This window comes from Acinonyx jubatus, chromosome C2, assembly GCF_027475565.1.
Source record: "Acinonyx jubatus isolate Ajub_Pintada_27869175 chromosome C2, VMU_Ajub_asm_v1.0, whole genome shotgun sequence".
Lineage (NCBI taxonomy): Eukaryota > Metazoa > Chordata > Mammalia > Carnivora > Felidae > Acinonyx > Acinonyx jubatus.
In genome coordinates, this window is record NC_069384.1 from 124,842,004 (window position 1) to 124,866,141 (window position 24,138).

A 24,138-nucleotide genomic window follows, 5' to 3' on the forward strand; every position below is an offset into this window, starting at 1 on the left:
CAGAATGTTTCAATGGGGGAAAAGGTATGTAAAGGGCCAAGCCTCAGGCCACCTCTGGGAAAGAAAGGAATGGGACTGAAAGACCCAAGCAAGATGATACTCCAATGACTCCTTGCCCAATTCCCAACTGTTTTCCTTTCCCTCGGCTCCATCAGCATAAGAGAAGCATGTCCACTTTTAGCCATGTCTAGGCTCTGAACCCAATTTTTATAAATCATAGGACATAGCTGAGAATAGCACAAAAAGCCATCTAATAGAGAGGATTATGGGAAGATGGCAGAGCAGAAAGCACCAGGAATCTGTCTTCACCTAGACAACACCTGGACTGACATAATCTATGTGAAAAAACTTTTTGAAACTCTAGAGTCTATAGAAGGCTTCCAATTCCCAGAGGAAACTTTGGGGAATAAACTGCAGTTAATTTCGGTCAATTTTAGCTCTTAGCACAACAGCAGCTACTCATCCTCTGCCCCCTTAGCCACAAGGCCAGCAGCGGTAAACATATTCCTGGAGCAGCTTATACAGAGCTTTCAAAAAGAGCCCAGGTAGACAAAAAGCACTCTGTCCTCCAAATATCACGGATTGCCCACTGCTGAGATTCTGATTACACAAATGTAGTTAGAAAGGACGGTGGCCATTGTGGTTCTACCTCCCTACCTCATTGCTGCAAGCCCCTGTCATTCCAGCTCAACATCCCTAATCATTAGGGAAATACAAATCATAACTAGAATGAGGTATCACAGGGGCACCTGGGTGGTTCAAGCAGTTAAGTGTCCAACTTTGGCTCAGGTCATGATCTCACGGTTCATGGGTTCGAGCCCCGCATCGAGCTCTGTGCCGTAGTTTGGAGCCTGGAGCCTGCTTCAGATTCTGTGTCTCTCCCTCTCTTTGCCCCTGCCCCACGCACTCACTCACACGCACTCTCTCAAAAATAAACATTAAAAAGAAAAATTTTTTTAGAAGGTTGTGTTGTAGGTACCACAACAGAAACACTGGGATAGCTACTATCAAACAGAAAACAAGTAATGTTGGCAAGGATTTGGAGAAATTAGAACCTTTGCAAACTGCTGGTGGGAATGTAAAATGGTACAGCCACCGTGGAAAACAGCACAGAGGTTCCTCAAAAATTTAAAAATTACCATGTGATCCAGAAATTCCACTTATAGCAATATACCAAAAAGAATGGAAACGAGGGTCTCAAAGGCATATTTGTGTTGTGGTTTTTTTTGTTTTGTTTTTAGAATTTATTCCGTCACTTGAACCATTGTAAGAAGCAAATTTTATTTTGAGAGAGAGATATGTGCATGAACAGGGGAGAGCGAGAGGGAGAGGGAGAGAGAGAATCTCTAACAAGCTCCACACCCAGCATGGAGATCATCACCGGAAGGGAGAGAGATGCTTAACTGAGTCACCCAGGCGCCCCTCAAAGAGATATTTGTACACCTATATTCATAGCAGCATTACTCACAATAACTGAAACACAGAAGCAACCCACTGCCCATCAATGGATGAATGAATAAACAAAATGTGATATGTACATACAATGGAGTATTATTTAGCCTTAAAAAGAAAAAACTTGCTACAACATGGATAAACATTGAGGACATTATACTAAATGAAATAAGCCATTCACAAAGACACAAATAAAAACAATATTATTTCACTTATATAAGGTAGTCAAAATCATACTGACAAAGTGGAAGACTGATTACCAGGGACCTGGGGGAGGGAATAATAGGGGAAACTGCCTAAAGGGTATAGAGTTCCAGTTTGGTTTTGTTTGTTTGTTTTTGTAATCTCTATACCCAATGTGGGGCTCGAACTCACAACCCCAAGGATCAAGAATCACATGTACTTCCAACTGAGCCAGCCAGGCACTCCTAGAGTTCCAGTTTTGCAAGATGAAAATAGTTACCCAGATGAATACTGGTGATAGTTGCACAACATTATGGATGTATTTACTACCACTGAATGTACACTTAATAATGGTTAAATTGGTAAATTTCAAGTGTATTTTACAACAATAAAAAAAGTTGAAAAAGTTGTCTATACTATGCAAAAAATATCAAGGTACACAGGTGAACTTCTAGCTATGGCAGAGAGAATAGTTTAGAAAACTCTCCTCCAAAACAACAACTATAAAACTAGTAAGAATTATCAAAAACAAACATTTGAAGGCTTAGGAACCCAACCAAATATTAACAACTTGAGAAGTGTTTATTGATTTAAAGTAAAAAAAAACCTGCTAAACTTGAGCTAAGAGCAGTAGCATTCTTAACTCAGGCTGCTACCACTGCCCAAACCAGCTCAATGTCCTTCAGGGTAAAAGAAAATAATACCAGATGGTAATTAAAATCCACAAGAAGCAAGTAACATCATGTGATTAAATATATAATACTGTATAAATATAGTTCTGTCTTGATACTTTAAAAGATTATATAAAGCCGTAATTTTAAATAACTTATAAACCTAGCAGCAAAGTGTTAATAAGAAAACAAAGGGGGGTAAAATGGAGCTATATCAGATCAAAGATCCTAGATTTTACCAGAATTAAGTCAGTTTTCATTTGAAGTAGACTGTGATCAATTAAGATACATATTGTAACCCTTAGAGCAAACACCCATTAACTCAACATAGTTTTGTTTTGTTTTTTTTAAGTCAGAGGAATTAGAAAGGTATACTAAAAATATGTGCGTAACATGGAAGAACTGGAGTGACATCATAGAAGATGCTAGAACAAGAAGTTCTAAGAATCTATGCCTCTAACCCACTATTGAGCTAGCAGGAACTGTCTGAATCAACTATTTTGGAACCCTAGAGTGTAGTGGAACCATCCCTCCCCCATCCCTGCAACCCCTTGCCAGGGGATTGGCAGCCTATGTTCCTACTGCAGCTAGCTGGTGTCAGAGTAAGCAATAAGAACCCTGTCCTCCAAAACTCAGAGTTATGTGTACTGATTACTGATCATGGTTTTTGATCAATATGGGACCAACAGAGAGGCTGGCAACTGTTTGAACCCTGACAGATTCAAGTAGCTCTCTGGCTGAGATGGGATTTAAAGAGACGGTTTCTCTTCTGGGAGCCAGACTTTTCAGGAAATCTTTGTCAGCTCAATGACGGGCTGCCAGAATCTTCAGTGACCACACTAAACATGTAACATATTTTGCAAAAACAGCTCAGAAAGTCACAAATGGATAGATTCAGCCCCCAAGAAGCAAAACTCTGTAGTCTCTAATGAGTGAATTAGATTTCCAACATTACCAGAAATACACATAATTTCCAGTATTCAACAAAGAAATTACCAAACACATAAACAGGCTACCATGGGCCATTCACAGGAAAAAAAAAAAAAAAAAAAAAAAAAAAAAAAAATTGCTGAGGAAGCTAAAACATTGGAACTGTCAAAGATGTTACAGCAATGGTCTTAAATGGTCAATGCGCTAAAGGAAATCATGAGGGGGGGAAAAAAGGGAAATCAGCAAAAACAATGACAAAATGAGTATGCCAGTAAAGAGACAGAAATAAAAAGAAACCAAACAGTAATTCTGAAGCTGAAAAGGACAAGACCTGAAATTAAAAGCTTACTAGAAGGGTTCAAAAGCAGACTTCAACAAGCAAAAGAAAAATTCAGAGAACTTGAAGACACTGAAACTATTCAGTCTAAGGAGCAGCTAGGCAAACAATGAAGAATAATGAACAGCCTAAGGAATCTGTAAGGATGCATGACATGTACCAACATACACATTACAGTTATCTCAGAGGAAGAAGCAAAAGATTTCAAGAAATAATGGCTGAAAACTTCCCAGATTTGATGAAAGATGTGAATATACACATCCAAAAATCTCTGAATTTCCATGCAGATAGGATGAACTCAGATCCACACCAAACTCACATTACATTCAAACTGCTGAAACCTAAACACAAGGAGAGGAATTTGAGGGCAACTAGAGGAAGCAACTTGTCACATACAAGAAATCCTCAATTAAATTAACAGTTGACTTCTCACCAGAAATCATAGAGTCCAGGGGTGCCTCAGTGGCTCAGTCACTAAGCATACAACTTTGATTTAGGCTCAGGTCATGATCTCACAGTTCATGAGTTCAAGCCCCGCATTGGGCTCTATGCTGACAGTGCAGAGCCTGCTTGGGATTCTCTCTCTCCCTTCTCTCTCTCTGCCCCTTCCCTACTTGGCTCACTCACTCTCTCTCAAAAATAAACTTAAAAAAAAAAAAAAGAAATCATAGAGTCCAGTGGGATATTATAGTCTCAAAAGGAAAAAGAAAACTGTCAAATATACCCAGCAAAACTATCCTTTAAGAATAAAGGAAAAATTAAGACATTTCCAAACAAAAGCTGAAGGTTGTTTACAGTAGACATACAAGAAATGCTACAGGTCCTTCAGCCTGAAATGAAAGGACCACAGTAAATACCCTGACATCATGAGAAAAAATAAACACTAGTAAATGTAATTTCCTAAGTAAACATAAAAGGCAGTGTTATTTTGGTATTTTGGTTTGATTTGTAACATCTTCCTTCTTCCTAAGGTATTTAAAAAGCAAATGCACAAAACAAATATAAATATGTTTGGGTACACAACATATAAAAATATAACTTATGGTAACAACATGGAGAAGGAATAGAGATGTATAAAAGCAGAACTTTCACACACTATTGAAGCTAAACTAGTATTATTCAAACAAAATTGCTGTAAATTTAAGGTGGTAATTGTAATTCCCTAGGTAATTACTAGGGGAAGAATAATGAAAATGAAAGAAGTGAATCCAAACGGCACACTTAAAAAAATGACACTAAAGATTAATAGAGGAACTGAAGAACAAAAGAACGTAACACAGAGAATAGGTAAATAGCAGAAATAAACCCTTTATTGGTAATCATATTAAATGTAAATGGATTAAGTTCCTCTATTAATATAGATTAGATTTAAATCTAGTTTTTAAAAAATAAATAAATGCAAGTAAAATAAAAATCTAGTTTTTGATGGTAATATAGGAAAATCCTCAACTCACCCCCTCCCAACACCACAGTGAGTCTACAGCTACATATGGAACAATTTCCTCTAAGGAAAAAAAAAAAAAAAACACACATAAAGGCTAAATGAGTGACAACTACACAGAAGAAAACTACACATAGGCAGATATGAGAGACTGAGGCACACTATCACCATAAACTCCACCCCACCTCTGGCACAGTGTCCCACAACCTAGGAAGGAACTCAAAACCTGGACCTTCTCCCTCAGGAGCAAAGAGTTAGAACCCCAAATTGAGAATCCCAAACTTTTAGGATAAACACCTGAGAGATAAGCCCCCAAAACACCTAACTTTTAACTTACCAGGGCTCATGTCCTGAAACCCACAAGACTGAAGCTATCTGGAAAACCATTTTTAAAGGGCGGCTCACACCCTCAAACTCACCCCAAAGCACAACTCAAAGGCAGCAAATTGCACCCAGACTTACAGTGAAGGTGGCTCACATGCTTATATAAAAGCATCAGCCTGAGAGGCAAACGTACACACACACATACACACACACATACATCTAGGAGCCTGCCTGAACACTCAACAGGAATGGAGGCTGAGGGGACACCATCCTTGTGGTCTCTTTGCCATGCTCCAGAACACCGGCGTCTCCCAGAAGGCAGCTCTTGAATACACCTGGTGCCCCAATTTTTGCAGGGGCCATCTAGGGGACCACTCTTGCTTACTTGGTTCTGGAGGCCAGAGGACCTTACATTTCTGGTCTCATGGGACTGTAATAATTGGTGTGACCCAGAAAGGAGCTCACACCATTGAGGACCCTAATTTCTGCGACTGTCTCTAGGGGACACCTCTACATCACCTGACTCTGATGGCCAGTAGGACTTAGACTCCTAGGATCTGCAGGACTGTAACCAAGGAGAAAAAGCTCTTAAGCAGCCATAACCTACAATGCACTACAAGGAGCAACAGGCCCAGGAACTGTCTGTGAAGGACTGTTAGTTCATCATCATGATTGCAGTCTGAGGGCAGACTTTTTTTTAATTAGGGATGTATCTTGGGGCCAACTGTAATCCTTTCCAGAGACCTCAAAGGGCAGGCAGTATCTTTGCACTCAACCTCTAACAGGCTCCAGTTTACCACTGTCCCCTGGAGGAGAGCTTTTACACGTTTACTAATCCTTCTCAAACTCCTCCAAAAAAAACAGAAGAGAGGGGAATTCTTCCAGACTCATTTTACAAGATCAGAATGACCCTGATAGCAAAACCAAAGATGACAGAAAAAAGAATTACAGACCAATACTCTTGATAAACACAGATGCAAAAACACTCAAAATATTAACAAACTTGATTCAACAATACATTAAAAATATATACCATGATCAAGTGGGATTTATTCAAGGGATGCAAGCTTGGTTTAACATCTACAGTCAGTCACCAGCATATACCACATTAACAAAATGAAGAATAAAAATCATGATCATCGTAACAGAGGCAGAAAAATTTTGACATTTGATAAAATTCAACATCCATTTAAGATAAAATCTCTCAACAAAACAGAGAACATACCTCAACATAATAAAGGCCACGTATAACAAGCCAACAGCTAACATCATACTGAATGATGAAAAGCTAAAATCAATTCCTCTTAGATCAGCAACAAGAAAGATGCCCATTCTCACCATTTTTATGCAACATAGTACTAAAGTCCTAACCAGAGCAAGTAGTTATACACACATACGCGCGCGCGCACACACACACACACACACACACACACACACACCATCCTAATTGGAAATAAAACTATTTGCAGATGACATATTTTATATATAGATATATAGATATAGATATAAACACTGAACCCTCTAGTGGGTCAAGGTATCAGTGGGAGCAGCCGAGTGGTAGAAGGAGCCATTACAGAAGCTAAAGTTGCCTATTAAGCTGATCAAGATGACAACCTCCCCAAAGCACGGAAACTTTGTGACAGAGCCCATGGGGGAAAAGCCAGTGGGGAGCCAGCAGAGACTGGTGAAGTCTTGGGCAAGAAGCTGGAGAAAAGGGGCTTTGACAAGGCCTATGTGGTCCTTGGCCAGTTTCTCATGCTAAAGAAAGATGAAGATCTCTTCCAGGAATGGCTAAAGGACACATGCAGTGCCAAGGCCAGACAGTCCCAGGACTGCTTAGGTGCCTTCAAGAGTGGTGTGACGCCTTATTGTGAGGCTCTCTGGGGGGCCCCCAGCCCCAAGGCCCAGCATTGAGTCTCAGAGTGTGCAGCCATGTAGGGACTCCTCCCCTGTCCTCTACAAAGGAAGAGATTTCTGTTGTACTCAACCTCTGCTGTACTTCAAAATCTTTTGGAAGTTCTCTCCCCCTCCAGAAATTCTCCCTCTTGCATGAGTCTCCCTTTTCCTTCCCCTGCCAGTTTCATGTCAACAATTCTCAGCCTCTTCCAGTGGATTCCTGGCCCCTCCCAGACCTCCCACTCCCACCTCCACCTCTGGTCTGTTTTATGTTCTTTGGCTCCTTTCTTAGCAGAACAGTCACTGTCCTTATAAAGTTTTTTAAATCAATTAAATCAGTGGCCTTCAAAAAAAACAATAAATAAATCCTAAAACTGAAAGGTTCTACCAGAAAACACTATTAGAATACATTCAGTAAAGTTGCAGGACACAAAAATATGCTGCATCTCTACACATTAATAAGTATTAGAAAAAATAACAATAATCCCATTTACAATTACATCAATAAAAAATAAAATACCTGGGCACCTGAGTGGCTCAGTCGGTTGAACACCTGACTTCAGTTCAGGTCATGATCTCGTGGCTCCTGAGTTCAAGCCCCATGTTGGACTCTGTGCTAAAAGCTCAGAGCCTGAGCCTGCTTTGTATTCTGTGTCTCCCTTTCTCTCTGCCCCTCTCTTACTCATGTGTGCATGCTCGCTCTCTCTCTCTCTCTCTCAAAAGTAAACATTAAAAAAATAATAAAATAACCAAGAATAAATTTAACCAAGGATCTATATACTGAAGCCTCAAAACATTAATAGAAGAAACTGATGAAAACACAAATGGAAAGATATTCTATAGTTATAGATGGAAAGAATAAATTGTCCATACTACCCAAAAGCAATATGTACATTCAGTGCAATCCCTTATCAAAATTCCAATGGCACTTTTTTTAGAAACAAAAACAAAGAATCCTAAAATTTCTATGAAACTTTAAAAGTTCCAAAATAGGGCACCAAAACCCATAAAATACCTAGGAATAAATCTAACCAAAGAGGTGAAAAATCTACACACTGAAAACTATAGGAAGCTTATGAAAAACTTGAAGACACCAAAAAATGGAAAAATATTCCATGCTCCTGGATAGGAAGAACAAATATTGTTAAAATGTCGATACTACCCAAAGCAATCTACACATTCATTGCAATCCCTATCAAAATTAAACCAGCATTCTGCACAGAACTAGAACAAATAATCCTAAAATTTGTATGGAACCAGAAAAGACCCCGAATAGCCAAAGCAATCTTGAAAAAGAAAACCAAAGCAGGAGGCATCACAATCCCAGACTTCAACCTATACTACAAAGCTGTAACTATCAAGACAGTATGGTACTGACACAAGAACAGACACTCAGATCAGTGGAACAGAATAGAGAACCCAGAAATGGACCCACAAACGTATGGCCAACTCATCTTTGACAAAGCAGGAAAGAATATCCAATGGAATAAAGACAGTCTCTTCAGCAAGTGGTGCTGGGAAAACTGGACAGCGACATGCAGAAGAATGAACCTGGACCACTTTCTTACACCATACACAAAACTAAACTCAAAATGGATGAAAGACCTAAATGTAAGACAGGAAGCCATCAAAATCCTAGAGGAGAAAGCAGGCAAAAACCTCTTTGACCTTGGCCGCAGCAACTTCTTACTCAACACGTCTCCGGAGGCAAGGGAAACAAAAGCAAAAATGAATGACTGGGACCTCATCAAAATAAAAAGCTTCTGCACAGCCAAGAAAACAACCAGCAAAACTAAAAGGTAATCGACAGAATGGGAGAAGATATTTGCAAATGACATATCAGATAAAGGGTTAGTATCCAAAATCTATAAAGAACTTATCAAACTCAACACCCAAAAAACAGATAATCCAGTGAAGAAATGGGCAAAAGACATGAATAGACACTTCTCCAAGGAAGACATCCAGATGGCCAACCGACAAATGAAAAAATGCTCAACATCACGCATCATCAGGGAAATACAAATCAAAACCACAATGAGATACCACCTCACACCTGTCAGAATGGCTAACATGAACAACTCAGGCAACAACAGTTGTTGGTGAGGATGTGGAGAAAGATGATCTCTTTTGCATTGTTGGTAGGAATGCAAGCTAGTGCAGCCACTCTGGAAAACACTGTGGAGGTTCCTCAAAAAACTAAAAATAGAACTACCCTACAACCCAGCAATTGCACTGCTAGGTATTTACCCAAGGGATACATGTGTGCTGTTTCAAAGGGACACATGCACCCCAATGTTTATAGCAGCACTATCAACAGCCAAAGCATGGAAAGAGCCCAAATGTCCATTGATGGGTGAATGGATAAAGAAATGTGAGATATATAGATATATATATATAGATACATATATATATGTGTGTGTATATATATACACACACACACACACACAATGAAGTATATATATGTGTGTGTGTGTATATATATATGTATATGTATATACATGTATACACACACACACACACACACACACACACACACACACACACAATGGAGTATTACTCGGCAATCAAAAAGAATGAAATCTTGCCATTTGCAACTACGTGGATGAACTCGAGGGTATTATGCTAAGTGAATTTAGTCAGTCAGAGAAAGATAAATATCATATGACTTCACTCATATGAGGGCTTTAGGAGACCAAACAGATGAACATAAGAGAAGGGAAACAAAAATAATATAAAAACAGGGAGGGGTAAAAAACAGAAGAGACTCATAAATATGGAGAACAAATAGAGGGTTACTGGAGAGGTTGTGGGAGGGGGGATGGGCTAAATGGTAAGGGGCACCAAGGAATCTACTCCTGAAATCATTGTTGCACTATTTGCTAATTTGGATGTAAATTTTAATAAATAAAAAATTAAATTTAAAACAGGGGCACCTGGGTGGCTCAGTTGGTTAAGTGTCTGACTTTGGCTCAGGTCATGATCTCATGGTTCCTGAGTTTGAGCCCCACATCAGACTCCATGCTGACAAAGTGGAGCCCGCTTGGGATTCTCTCTCTGCCTGTCCCCCACTAATGCTCGCTCTCTCTTTCTCTCAAAATAAATAAATAAAATCATAAAAAAAAAAAAAACACCTTAAAAAAAAAAAAAGATCTAAAATAGGCAAAGCAATCTGGAGAAAGAAGTAACCTGGAGGTATTTCAAGCTATATTACAAAGCAATCATAATCTAAACACTATAGGACTGAATTAAAGATAAGACACAAACCAACTGAAGAGAGCACCCAGAAATAAAACCACACATATATGGTCAATTAATTTATGAGAGAGGAGCCAAGAATATATAATGGGGAAAGGACAGCCTCTTAAGTAATTAGTGTTGTGAAAATTGGAAACCCACATGCAAAAGACTCAAACTAGACCACTGTCTTACACTATGCACAAAGATCAACTCAAAATGAATTGAAGACTTGAACATAAAACCAGAAACCAAAACTCACAGAAGAAACCATAGGTAATAAGCTCCTTAACATAGGTCTTAGCAATAGTTCTTTTACTCTGACACCAAAAGTAAAAATAACAAAAGCAAAAATAAACAAGTGGGACTAAATCAAACTAAACGGCTTCTGCATAGCAAAGGAAACCTTCAACAAAATGAAAAGGCAATCTACTGAATGGGAGAAGAGATCTGCAAATCATATCTGGTAAGGGGCTAATATCCAAAATATATAAAGAACTCACCCAACTCAACAGAACGTGGGAATTAAATTACACATGGGAAATCAATTAAAATATGGGAAGCTCTGGGGCAAGTAGGTGGCTCAGTTAGTTGAGCGTCCAACTTCAGCTCAGGTCATGATCTCATGGTGTATGAGTTTGAGCCCCGCATCAGGCTCGCTGTTGTCAGTGTAGAGCCTGCTTTGGATCCTCTGTCTCCCTCTCTCTGCCCCTGCCCCACTTGCTCTCGCTCTCTCAAAAATAAATAAATAATAAAATAAAATAAAATAAAATAAAATAAAATAAAATAAAATAAAATAAAATAAAATAAAATAAAATAAAATAAAATAAAATAAAATAAAATAAAAATAAAATATATATATATATGGGAAGATCTGATAAGACATTTTTCCAAAAAAGACATACAGATGGCCAACAGGTACAAAAGAAGATGCTCAGCTTCACCAATCATCATAGAAACATGAAACAAAACCACAATGAGAGGTCACTTTACTCCTACTAGAATGGGTATTATCAAAAAGAATTAACAAGTGTTGGTGAGGGTGTGTAAGAAAGGAACTCTTGTGTACTGTTGGTGGAAATGTAAATTGGTGCAACCACAATGGAAAACACTATGGAGGTTCCTCAAAAATTAAGACTAGAGCTACCCTAAGATCGAGTAATTCAACTACTGGGTATCTATCTGAAGAAAACCAAAACACTAATTTGAAAAGATATCTGCACCCCTAAGTTCACTGCAGCATTGTTTACAATAGCCAAGATATGGAAACAACCTAAGTGTCCATCAATGGATAAATGGATAAATTGTGGTACACAGGTACAATGGAATATTATTCTGCCATAAAATAGGAAATCTTGCCATTGGCAACAACATGGATGAACCTCGAGGGCATTATGCTAAGTGAAATGTCAGACAAAGACAGACAAATACTGAATAAGATATATGTGGAAACTAAATAAAATAAATGTATATATATATATTTAAGAAGCTTACAGATACAGAGAACAGATGGGGGTGGGGAAGACAGGGAAACAGATTGGGAAGATGCTTTTCAAGTTTAAATAAATTGAATAAAAAATTAAAAATTAAATTAAATTAAAATATCTCCATATTTTTCCACAGGAACCTCACTTTAGAGATGAGGACACAGAATAAAAAAAAACATTCAGTGAGTGGAGAGGAGTTAAAAATGCCAGAACATCACGGGGACCCTAAGCTTGTCTCATCCCTGAAACACAGCTTTATTTGCATCAAACCATTTTGAACACCTAAGAAATTGATCTGAGGATTAATGGAACAATATGCATAATTGGAACCAGAGAACTTGGCAGGTACATGGTGTGGAGAGGTGAGAGAAAAGCCACAGAGCTACAGAGGATAGGGAGCCATTTTTTTGCAGAGAGAGGTCAGAGAGAAAAAGAGAAGGTCGGGGGGGAGTGCAGTGCATCAAAATCATGCATGAAAAGCACTCCCTCTGACAGAGAAAGAGAAACATATCAACTACCAAAACTGAAATAGGAAGAAGTAAATTTGAACAGACCCATAATCAGTAAAGAAATTCAACTAGTAAATAAAATTCTCCCAACAAAAAAGTCCAGGGCCAGATGGCTTCCCTGGGAATTCTACCAAACATTTGAGGAAGAGTTAATACCTATTATTTAGAATTTGTTCCAAAAAATATAAAAGGAAAACTTCCAAAGTCATTCTATGAGGCCAGCACTACTTGTTTCCAAAACCAGACAAAGACCCCACTAAAAAGGAGAATTACACACCAATCTCACTGATGAAAATGGATGCAAAAATTCCCAAGAAAGCAAACCGAATCAAACAATACATTAAAAGAATTATTTGCCACCATCAAGTGAGATTTATTCCTGGGCTGCAGGGGTGATTCAATATCCACAAATCAATCAACATGGTATATCACATTAATAAAATAAAATATAAGAACCACAGGACCCTCTCAATAGATGCAGAAAAAACATTCAACAAAATACAACAGCTTTTCTTGATAAAAAAAATCTCAAGAAAGTAGGGATAGAAGGAACATACCTCAAGATCATAAAGGCCATATATGTAAGGTCCACAGCTACTATCCTACTCAATGGGGAAAAATGGAGAGCTTTCCCTCTAAGGTCAGGAACACAAAAGGGTTGTCCATTCTCACCACTACTGTTGAGCACAGTGTTGTAAGTCCTAGCCTCAGCAATCAGACAACAAAACGAAATAAAAGGCATCCTAATTGTCAAAGAAGTCAAACTCCCACCCTTCGCAGACAACATGATACTCTACATGGAAAGCCTGAAAGACTTCAAGAAAAAACTGCTAAAACAGATACATAAATTCAGCAAAGTCACAGGCTATAAAATCACCATACAGAAACCAGATGCACTTCTATACACCAATAATGAAGCAGAAAGAGAAATCAAGGAATCAATCCCATTTACAATTGCACCTAGGAATAAACCTAACCAAAAAGGTAAAAGATCTGTATGGTGAAAACTATAGAAAGCTTATGAAAGAAATTAAAGACACAAAGAAATGGAAAAACATCCCACGCTCACAGATTGGAAAAACAAACACTGTTAAAATGTCAATACTACCCAAAGCAATGTACACATTCAATGCAATCCCTATCAAAACACCAGCATTCTTCACAGAGCTATAACAAACAATTCTAAAATTTGTATGGAACCACAAAAGACCCTGAAAGCCAAAGTAACATTAAAAAAGAAAACCATGGCACAAAAACAGACACATAGACCAATGGAATAGAATAGAAACCCCAGAACGAGACCCACAAACGTATGGCCAACTCATCTTTGACAAAGCAGGAAAGAACATCCAATGGAAAAAAGACAGTCTCTTTAACAAATGGTGCTGGGAGAACTGGACAGCAACATGCAGAAGGTTGAAACTAGACCACTTTCTCACACCATTCACAAAAATAAACTCAAAATGGATAAAGGACCTGAATGTGAGACAGGAAACCATCAAAACCCTAGAGGAGAAAGCAGGAAAAGACCTCTCTGACCTCAGCCGTAGCAATCTCTTACTCGACACATCCCCAAAGGCAAGGGAATTAAAAGCAAAAGTGAATTACTGGGACCTTATGAAGGAAACAACCAACAAAACTAAAAGGCAACCAACAGAATGGGAAAAGATATTTGCAAATGACATCGGACAAAGGGCTAGTATCCAAAATCTATAAAGAGCTCACCAAACTCCACACTCGAAAAACAAATAACCCAGTGAAGAAATGGGCAGAAAACATGAATAGACACTTCTCTAAAGACATCCGGATGGCCAACAGGCACATGAAAAGATGTTCAACGTTGCTCCTTATCAGGGAAATACAAATCAAAACCACACTCAGATATCACCTCACGCCAGTCAGAGTGGCCAAAATGAACAAATCAGGAGACTATAGATGCTGGAGAGGATGTGGAGAAATGGGAACCCTCTTGCACTGTTGTTGGGAATGCAAATTGGTGCAGCCGCTCTGGAAAGCAGTGTGGAGGTTCCTCAGAAAACTAAAAATAGACCTACCCTATGACCCAGCAATAGCACTGCTAGGAATTTATCCAAGGGATACAGGAGTACTGATGCCTAGGGGCACTTGTACCCCAATGTTTATAGCAGCACTCTCAACAATAGCCAAATTATGGAAAGAGCCTAAATGTCCATCAACTGATGAATGGATAAAGAAATTGTGCTTTATATACACAATGGAATACTACGTGGCAATGAGAAAAAATGAAATATGGCCTTTTGTAGCAACGTGGATGGAACTGGAGAGTGTGATGCTAAGTGAAATAAGCCATACAGAGAAAGACAGATACCATATGGTTTCACTCTTATGTGGATCCTGAGAAACTTAACAGAAACCCATGGGGGAGGGGAAGGAAGAAAAAAAAAAAAAAAAGAGGTTAGAGTGGGAGAGAGCCAAAGCATAAGAGACTCTTAAAAACTGAGAACAAAATGAGGGTTGATGGGGGTGGGAGGGAGGGGAGGGTGGGTGATGGGTATTGAGGAGGGCACCTTTTGGGATGAGCACTGGGTGTTGTATGGAAACCAATTTGACAATAAATTTCATATATTAAAAAAATAAATAAATAAAAAGAAAAAGAAAAAAGAAAAAAGAAAACCAAAGCTGTAGGCATCATAATTCTGGACTTCAAGCTGTATTGCAAAGCTATAATCATCAAGACAGTATGATACCAGCACAAAAACAGACACTTAAATCAACAGAGAATCCAGAAATGGACCTACAAATGTATGGTCAACTAATCTTCGACAAAGCAGAAAAGAATATCCAATGGAAAAAACACAGTCTCTTCAGCAAATAGCACTGGAAAAACTGGACAGCGACATGCAGAAGAATGAAACTGGACCACTTTCTTACACCACACACAAAAATAAACTCAAAATAGATTAAAGACATAAATGTAAGAATACCCAAAGTATAAAATTCTTGAAGAAAAACAAAGGCAGCAAACTCTTGGATATCAGTTGTAGCATTATCTTTTTCATCTTTCTCCCCAGGCAAGAGAAACAAATGCAAAAACAAACAACTAGGGCTAAATCAAACTAAAAAGTTTTGCACAGCAAAGGAAACCATCAACAAAACAAAAAGACTACTGAATGGGTCAAGTTACCTGTAAATCACATATCCATTAAATGGTTAATATCCAAAATATATCAAGAACTCCTTTAATTTAAAACCAAACCAAACCAAGCTCCAATTAAAAAATGGGCAGAGGGCCTCAATGGACTTTTCAAAAGAAGATATATAGATGACCAACAGACACAAAAGATACTCAACATTTTTGATGCAAATCAAAACCACAATGAGATATCACTTCGTACCTATCAAAATGATTCGGATTGAAAAGACAAGAAATAACATGTGCTGGTGAGGACATAGAAGAGAACGCTTGTGCCCTATTGATGGAATGTACATCAGGTCAGCCACTATAAAAAACAGTATGTAGGGTTCTCAAAAATTTAAACATGGAATTACCATATGATCCAGCAATTTCATTTGAGTATTTATGGGAAGAAAATGAAAACACTAATTCAAAAAGATATACGCACCCCTATGTTCACTGCTTTATTTACAATAGCCACGATGTGGAAGCAACTTAAGTACCCTAAGCAACCTAAGGTAAAGGAATGCCTAAAGAGGTAATGTGTGTGTGTGTGTGTGTGTGTGTGTGTGTGTGTGTGTGTGCGCGCGCGTGTATAAAAAAAAAAGAAATCATGCCATTTGCAACAACACAGATGAACCCAGAGGGTGTTATGCTAAGGGAATTAAGTCAGAGAAAGACAAATACTATATAATTTCACTTACATATGGAATCTAAATTAACAAAACAGAAACAGATGCTAATATGCAAAACTAACGGTTGCTAGAGGGGGTGGGGGAACCAGATAGGTGAAAGGGATTCAGAAATACAAACCTCCAATTATAAAATAAACTCCTAAGGATGAAAAAATACAGCAAAACAAATACAGTCAATATTGTAACAATTTTGTATGCTGACAGACATTAATTATACTTACCATGGCAAGCATTTCATAATTTATGTAAATGTTAAATCAATGTGCTATACACCTGAAACTATTATACATCAACTATACTTCAATTAAAAAAAAAGGGGGGGAGGGGTTGTTTTATAAAGATAAGCATATAGATCAATGGAAAAGAACGGAGTCCAGAAATTTTTACCTTTATGGCCAATTCATTTTGCACCAAAGTGCCAGGACAATTCAATAGAGACAGAATAGTCATGTCAATAAATGTGAGATAAGGATGAATTTTGACCCTGACCTCACACTATAGACAAAAATTTTATATGTATCACAGACCTAACATAAAAGAGACTGGACAAAATATTCATAACTTTGTATTATTACACAGAGTTCTTACATAGGACAATAAAATATAGGACAATAAAAAGACCATTGTCTTACATAGGACAATAAAAGTATAATCTGCAAAGGAAACAAACTGAGTTTTTGGAATTCAACACTTAAAACATTTCTTTCTTAATGGTGACATTTGAAATGAAAAAAGAAGAGCTGTAAGACTAGAAGAAAATACCTGCAAACTATGTATTTAATAAAGGACTCGTATTCAAAATATATAAAGAACTCTTACAACTCAAAACCCAATTATAAAAGGAGCAAAAGATCTAAATAGACATTTCAGCAAAGAAGATACACATAGGAAGATGCTTGGGTGCTTCAGTTGGTAAAGCATCCGACCTCGACTCAGGTCATGATCTCATAGTTTGTGAGTCTGAGCCCCGTGTCAGGCTCTGTGCTGACAGCTCAGAGCCTGGAGTCTGCTTCTGATTCTGTGTCTCCCTCTCTCTCTGCTCCTCCCCCACTCATCCTCGTCTCTCAAAAATAAATATTAGAAAAAATGTTTTGTAAAAGACATACATATGAATAACATGTACATGAAAAGATGCTCAACATAATTTAGTCAGCATTTAAATACAAATAAAACCACAATGAGTTACTACAACATACCATAAAAATGACCATAATGAAAAAAACTGAAATACTCAAGGGTTGACAAGGATGTGAAGAACATGAAACCCTGAATATATTGCTTGTGGTAATGTAAACTGGTAGTCATTTTGGAAAAAAAATTGGCAATTTCTTAAAAACTCATAAGCTTATCAGACCCAATAATTCCACTCTTATGAAAAACTTTGTTCACACAGAGAGTGATACACAAATGTTCACAGCATTATTTATGACAGCCAAAAAGTTGAAACAACATAAACATCCATCAACTGATAGATGGATAAAATATGGTATATCCATGTAACATTATTCAGCAATAAAAAAATGACAACTGACACAAAGTACAATATGAATCAACCTCAAAAAAAATTATGTTAAGTGAAAAATGATACAAAAACCGTAGAGACAGAAACTCAGCAACACCATCAAGCAAAATAACATTCACATAATAGGGATCCCAGAAAGAGAAAGGGGGACAAAAATTTACTTGAATAACTGAAAACTTCTCAAATCTGGGGAAGAAAACAGAAATCCCGATCAAGGAGGCACAGAGAGTACCCAACAAAATCAAGCAAAGGAGTCCACACCAAAGCCTTGTAACTAAAATGGCAAAAAGCAGCAATAAACAGAGCATTTTAAAAGCATTTAAAACGAACAGTTAGATACAAAGGAAACCCCTTAAGGCTATCAGCTGATTTTTCACCAGGAACTTCACAGGACAGAGTAATGGCATGATATATTCAAAGTGCTAAAAGAGGGGCATCTGGTGGCTCAGTCTGTTGGGCGTCTGACTTCGGCTGAGGTCAAGATCTCACAGTTCGTGAGTCTTAGCCCCATGTCAGCTCTGTGCTGACAGCTCAGAGCCTGGAGCCTACTTCAGATTCTGTGTCTCCCTCTCTCTCTGACCCTTCCTTGCTCTCTCTTTTTCTCCCTCTCAAAATTAAACAAACATGAAAAAAAAAATTTTTTTTAATAAAAAAGTGCTAAAAGAAGAACATCTGTGGGACGCCTGGGTGGCTCAGTCAGTTGAGCATCTGGCTTGGGCTCAGGTCATCATCTCATGGTTTCTGAGTTCGAGACCCGCACCAGCCTCTGTGCTGACAGCTCAGAGTCTGCAGCCTGCTTCAGATTCTGTGTCTCCCTCTCTCTCTCCCCCTCCCCTGCTCACACTCTGTCCCTCTCTCTCTCTCAAAAATAAACAAACATTTAAAAAAAAAATTAAAAAAAAAAAAGAAGAACATCTGCAACCAAGATACTCTATCCAGCAAGCTATCATTCAAAATAGGAGATATACAGTTTCTCAAACAAAAACCAAAGGAGTTCATCACCACTAAATCAGCCCTACAAGGAACATTAAAGGGGACTCTTTGAATAGAAAGGACAGATCATAAGAGTCAGTAGGGGGCACAAAAGCAGTAAAATTAAGTGTATTTATAAAAAAAATCAGTCAAGATATACACAAAGTAAAAGGATGTAAAGTGTGACACCATATACCTAAAACGTGGGGGGCAGAGGAGTAAAGAATGGGTTCAAATTTAAGGTATCATCAACTTAATATAAACTGTTATATGCAGATGTTATATACCCAGTGGTAACCACAAACCAAAAACCAGTAATAGATATGCAAAGAATTAAGAGAAAGGAATCCAAGTATATCACTAAAGAAAGCCAGCAAACTATGAAAGAGCAAGAGAAGAAATGAAGAACTACAAAAACAACCATAAAACAAGTAACAAAATAGCAATATATACCTATCAATAATTATTTTAAATGTAAATGGACTAAACACTCCAATCAAAAGACATAGTATGACAGATGGATAAAAAATCCAGACCAATCAATATGCTACCTTCATATCAGACAAAGACACATGCAGACCAGGGTGCCTGGGTGGCTCAATCAGTTAAGCATCCAACTTCAGCTCAGGTCATGATCTCATGGTTTATAAGTTTGAACACTATATAATCATCACTATATAATCATCAATAGAACAATCCAACAAGACGATGTAACAATTGTAAATATTTATGCATCTAACATAAAAGCACCTAAATACATAAAGCAGCTAATAACAAATATACTCTATAGTAAAACCGTAATAGCAGGGGACTTTAACCCCCAACTCACATCAATGGATACATCATCCAAACAGAAAATCAACAAGGAAACCATAGTTTTGAATGAAACACTGAACCAGATGGATCTAATACATAGCCAGAACATTCCATCCTAAGACAGTGCAATACACATTCTTTTTAAGCACACATTTAACATTCTATGAATAGATCACATATTGGGCCATAAAACAAGTCTCAACAAATTCAGAACAACTGAAGTCATATACATCTTTTCCAACCACAACACTATGAAATCAACCACAAGAAAAAAATCTGTCAATAACACAAAGCATGGAGGTTAAATAATATGCTAGTAAACAATGAATGAGTCAACAAAGAAATCAAAATAAAAAAACAAAACAAAACATGGAGGCAAATGAAAACAGTCCAAAATCTTGGGGACGCAGCAAAAGCTGTTGTAATAGTGAAATTTATAGCAATAGAGGCCTACCGCAAAAATAAAAATCTCCAATATGCAACCTAACCTTACACCTAAAGGAGCTATAAAAAGAACCAAACCCAAAACCGGCAGAAGGAATTAAAGAGTAGCGCAGAAATAAGTGAAATAGAAACTAAAAAAACCAATAGAACAGATCGATGAAACCAGGAACTAGTTCTTTGAAAAGATCAACAAAATTAATAAACCTTTAGCCAGACTCATGAAAAAAAAGAGAGGACTCAAAAATCAGAGATGAAAAAGGAGAGGGGTGGTTGGGTGGCTCAGTCAGTTAAGTGACTTGCTTGGGCTCAGGTCATGATCTTGCAGTTTGTGAGTTCGAGCCCCATGTCAGGCTCTGTGCTGACAGCTAGAGCCTAGAGACTGCTCCAGATTCTGTCTCCCTCTCTCTCTGCCTCTCTCCCTCTCATGCTATCTCTGTCTCTCAAAAATAAATATTAAAAAAAAATTTTTAATAAAAAAATGAAAAAGGAGAAAAAACACCACAGATATACAAATAATTGTAACAGAATATTATGAAAAATTATATGCCAACCAACTGGACAACCTAGAAGTGGAAAATTCCTAGAAATTTAACCTCCCAAACTGAACAAGGAAAAAATAGAAGATTTGCACAGACCAATCACCAGCAATGCAATTAAATCAGTAATCAAAAAACTCCCAAGAAACAAAAGTCCAGCACCAGACTGCTTCATGGGTGAATTCTGCCAAACATTTAAAGAAGAGTTAATAACCATTCTTCTCAAACTATTGCAAAAAATAGAAGAAAAGCTTCCAAAAATCAGTCTATGAGGCGTTACCCTGATACCAAAACCAAGATGATACAACAAAAAGAACTACAGACTAATATTTCTGATGAATATAGATGCAAAAATCCTCAACAAAATAGTGGCAAACCAAGTCTAACAATACATTTAAAAAATCATTCACCACCATCGATGGGATTTACTCCTGGATTGCAAGGGTAATTCAGTATTTGCAAAATCAACATGATACACATAAGGTCAGTAAGAGAAAGAATAAAAACCACATGATTTCAAAAGATGCAGAGGTAAACAATTGACAAAGTACAACATCCATCCATGATTAAAAACAACAAGGGGCACCTTGTTGGCTGGGTGGCTCAGTCGGTAAGTGTCCAACTTCAGCTCAGGTCATGATCTCGCAGTTTGTGAGTTCAAGCCCCACATCAGGCTCTGTGCTGACAGCTCAGAGCCTGGAGCCTGCTTCAGATTCTGTGCCTCCCTCTCTCTCTGCTCCTCCCCCATTCACACTCTGTCTCTCTCTCAAAAATAAACATTAAAAAAAAAATTAAAAAAAAAAACACCTCTACAAATAGGGTCAGAGAGAACATACCTCAACATAATAAAGGACATATATGAAAACCCAGGACTAACATTACACTCAATGATGAAAAATCGAGAGCTTTTTCCCTAAGGTCAGGAACAAGACAAGGATGTCCACTCTCACCCCTCTTATTCAATACAGCACACAAAACAGCCACAGCAATCAGACAACAAAAATGAGGCATCCAAATTGGTAAGGAAGAAGAAAAAATCACTACTTGCATATGACAGGATACTATATACAGAAAACCCTATAAAGACTCCACCAAAAAACTACTAGAACTGATAAATGATCTCAATAACGTCACAGAATACAAAATCAGCATCAGAAACCCACTGCATTTTTCTATACACTTATAATGGAAGTAACAGAAAGAGAAATTAAGAAAATAAGCACATTTACAATTGCACCAAAAAGAATAAAAGAGCAATGAGGTGGAACACTTGTACTGTGAAAACTATAAAATGCTGGTAAAAGAAAAAAAAACCTGAAAACAATACAAATGGAAATATATACTATGTTCATGGACTGAGAAAAATTGTTAAAATGTCCATACTACCCAAAGCAGTCTATAGATTTAATGTAATCCCTATCAAAATACCAACAGTAATTCAGAATTAGAATAATCCTAAATTGTATGGAACCACTCAAATCCTGAGTAACCAAAGCAATAAAAAAGAAAAACAAAACTGGAGGTATAACAATCCCAGATTTCAAGTTTTATTACAAAGCTGTAGTACACAAAACAATAGGATACTGGCACAGAAATACTTAGATCAATGAACACATTAGAAAGTCCAGAAATCAACCCACAATTATACAGTCAATTAATCTTCAACAAAGGGGGCAAGAATATGCAATGGGAAAAAGACAGTCTCTTCAACAAATGGTATTGGGAAAACTGGACAGCTATATGCCAAAAAATGAAACTGGACCACTTTCACCACACACAAAAAATGAACTCAAAATGGATTAAAGACCTAAGTGTAAGACCTGATACCATTAGGGGTGCCTGGGTGGCTCAGTCAGTTAAGTGTCTGAGTCTTGATTTTGGCTCAGATCATGATCTCACAGGATCATGGGATCAAGCCCCACATCTGGCTCTACCCTCACAGGGCAGAGTCTGCTTAGGATTCTCTCTCACTCTCTCTCTCTCTCTGGCCCACCCTGATTATGCTCTCTCAAAATAAATAAAACATTAAAAAAAAAAAGACCTAAAACCATTTAAGTCCTAGAAGAGGGGGCACCTGGGTGGCTCAGTCAGTTAAGTGTCCAACTTTGGCTCAGGTCATGATTTCACAGTTTGTGATTTCGAGCCCCATGTCAGGCCCTGTGCTTACAGCCAGAGTCTGGAGGGTTCTGTGTCTCCCTCTCTCTCTGCCCCTCCCTGCTCACCAATAAATAATGAATAAATATTAAAAAATATATAAAAAATAATAATAAAGTCCTAGAAGAGAGCACAGGCAGTAATTTCTCTGATAATGACCATAGCAACATTCTTCTAGATAGGTCTCCTAAGGGAAACAAAAGCAAAAATAAACTATTGGGACTTCATCAAAATAAAAAAGTTACTGCAGAGTGAAAGAAACAAATCAATGAAACTATAAACAACCTACTGAATGAGAGAAAATATTTGCAAATAACGTATCTGATAAAGGGTTAGTGCCCAAAATATATAAAGAACTGATATAGCTCAACATTCCAAGAACAAATAATCCAATCAAAAACTGGGCAGAAGACATGAACAGATATTTCTCTAAAGAAGACATCCTTAGCCAACAGGCACATGAAAAGATGCTCAACATCACTTATCATCATGGAACTGCAAATCAAAACCATAATGATATACCACCTCACACCTGTGAGGTGGCAAAAATCAAAAACACAACAATAAGTGTTGGCAAGGACACGCAGAGAAAAGAACCTTCATGCACCACTGGTGGAAATGCAAACTTGTGCAGCCGCTGTGGAAGACAGTATGGAGGTTCCTCAAAAAAAATTAAAAACAAAATTACCCTATGATCCAATAATTGCTCTGCTGGGTATTTACCCAAAGAATACAAAACACTAATTCTAATTCCAAGGGATATATGCACCCCTATGTTTACTGGAGCATTATTTACAATAGCCATATTAGAGAAGCAACCCAAGTATCCATCAATAGATGAACGGATAAAAGTGATACACACACACACACACACACACACACACACACACACACACACAGGAATATTACTCAGCCATAAAAAAAGAATAAAATCTTGCCATTTGCAACAACATGGATGGAACTAGAGTATAATGCTAAGTGGAAGAAGTCAGAGAAAGACAACTACCATGTGATTTCACTCATATGTGGAGCTTAAGAAACAAAACAAACGCAGGGTGCCTGGGTGACTCAGTCAGTTAAGTGTCTGACTTCAGCTCAGGTCATGATCTTGCGGTTCATGAGTTCAAGCCCCATGTTGGGTTCTGTGCTGAGAGCTCAGAGCCTGTAGCCTGCTTCAGATCCTGTGTCTCCCTGTCTCTCTGTCCCTCCTCCACTCATCTCTGTCTCTCTCTCTCTCTCAAAAATAAACTTTAAAAAAAAAAAAATGGGGGCGCATGGGTGGCTCAGTCGGTTGAGTGTCCGACTTCGACTCAGGTCATGATTTCACGCTCTGTGAGTTCCAGCCCCGCATCAGGCTCTGTGCTGACAGCTCAAAGCCTGG

The 24,138-nt window shown here is 37.9% G+C and overlaps 1 protein-coding gene and 1 pseudogene across 3 annotated transcripts in view; one reads left to right on the top strand and one right to left on the bottom strand.

The window, feature by feature from the left end:
• PCCB (propionyl-CoA carboxylase subunit beta) overlaps window positions 1–24,138 on the bottom strand; it is a 96,922-nt gene that overhangs the window by 60,750 nt on the left and 12,034 nt on the right. The gene's annotated exons all lie outside the window — the stretch shown is intronic.
• LOC113599958 (barrier-to-autointegration factor-like) lies at window positions 6,945–7,212 on the top strand (annotated as a pseudogene).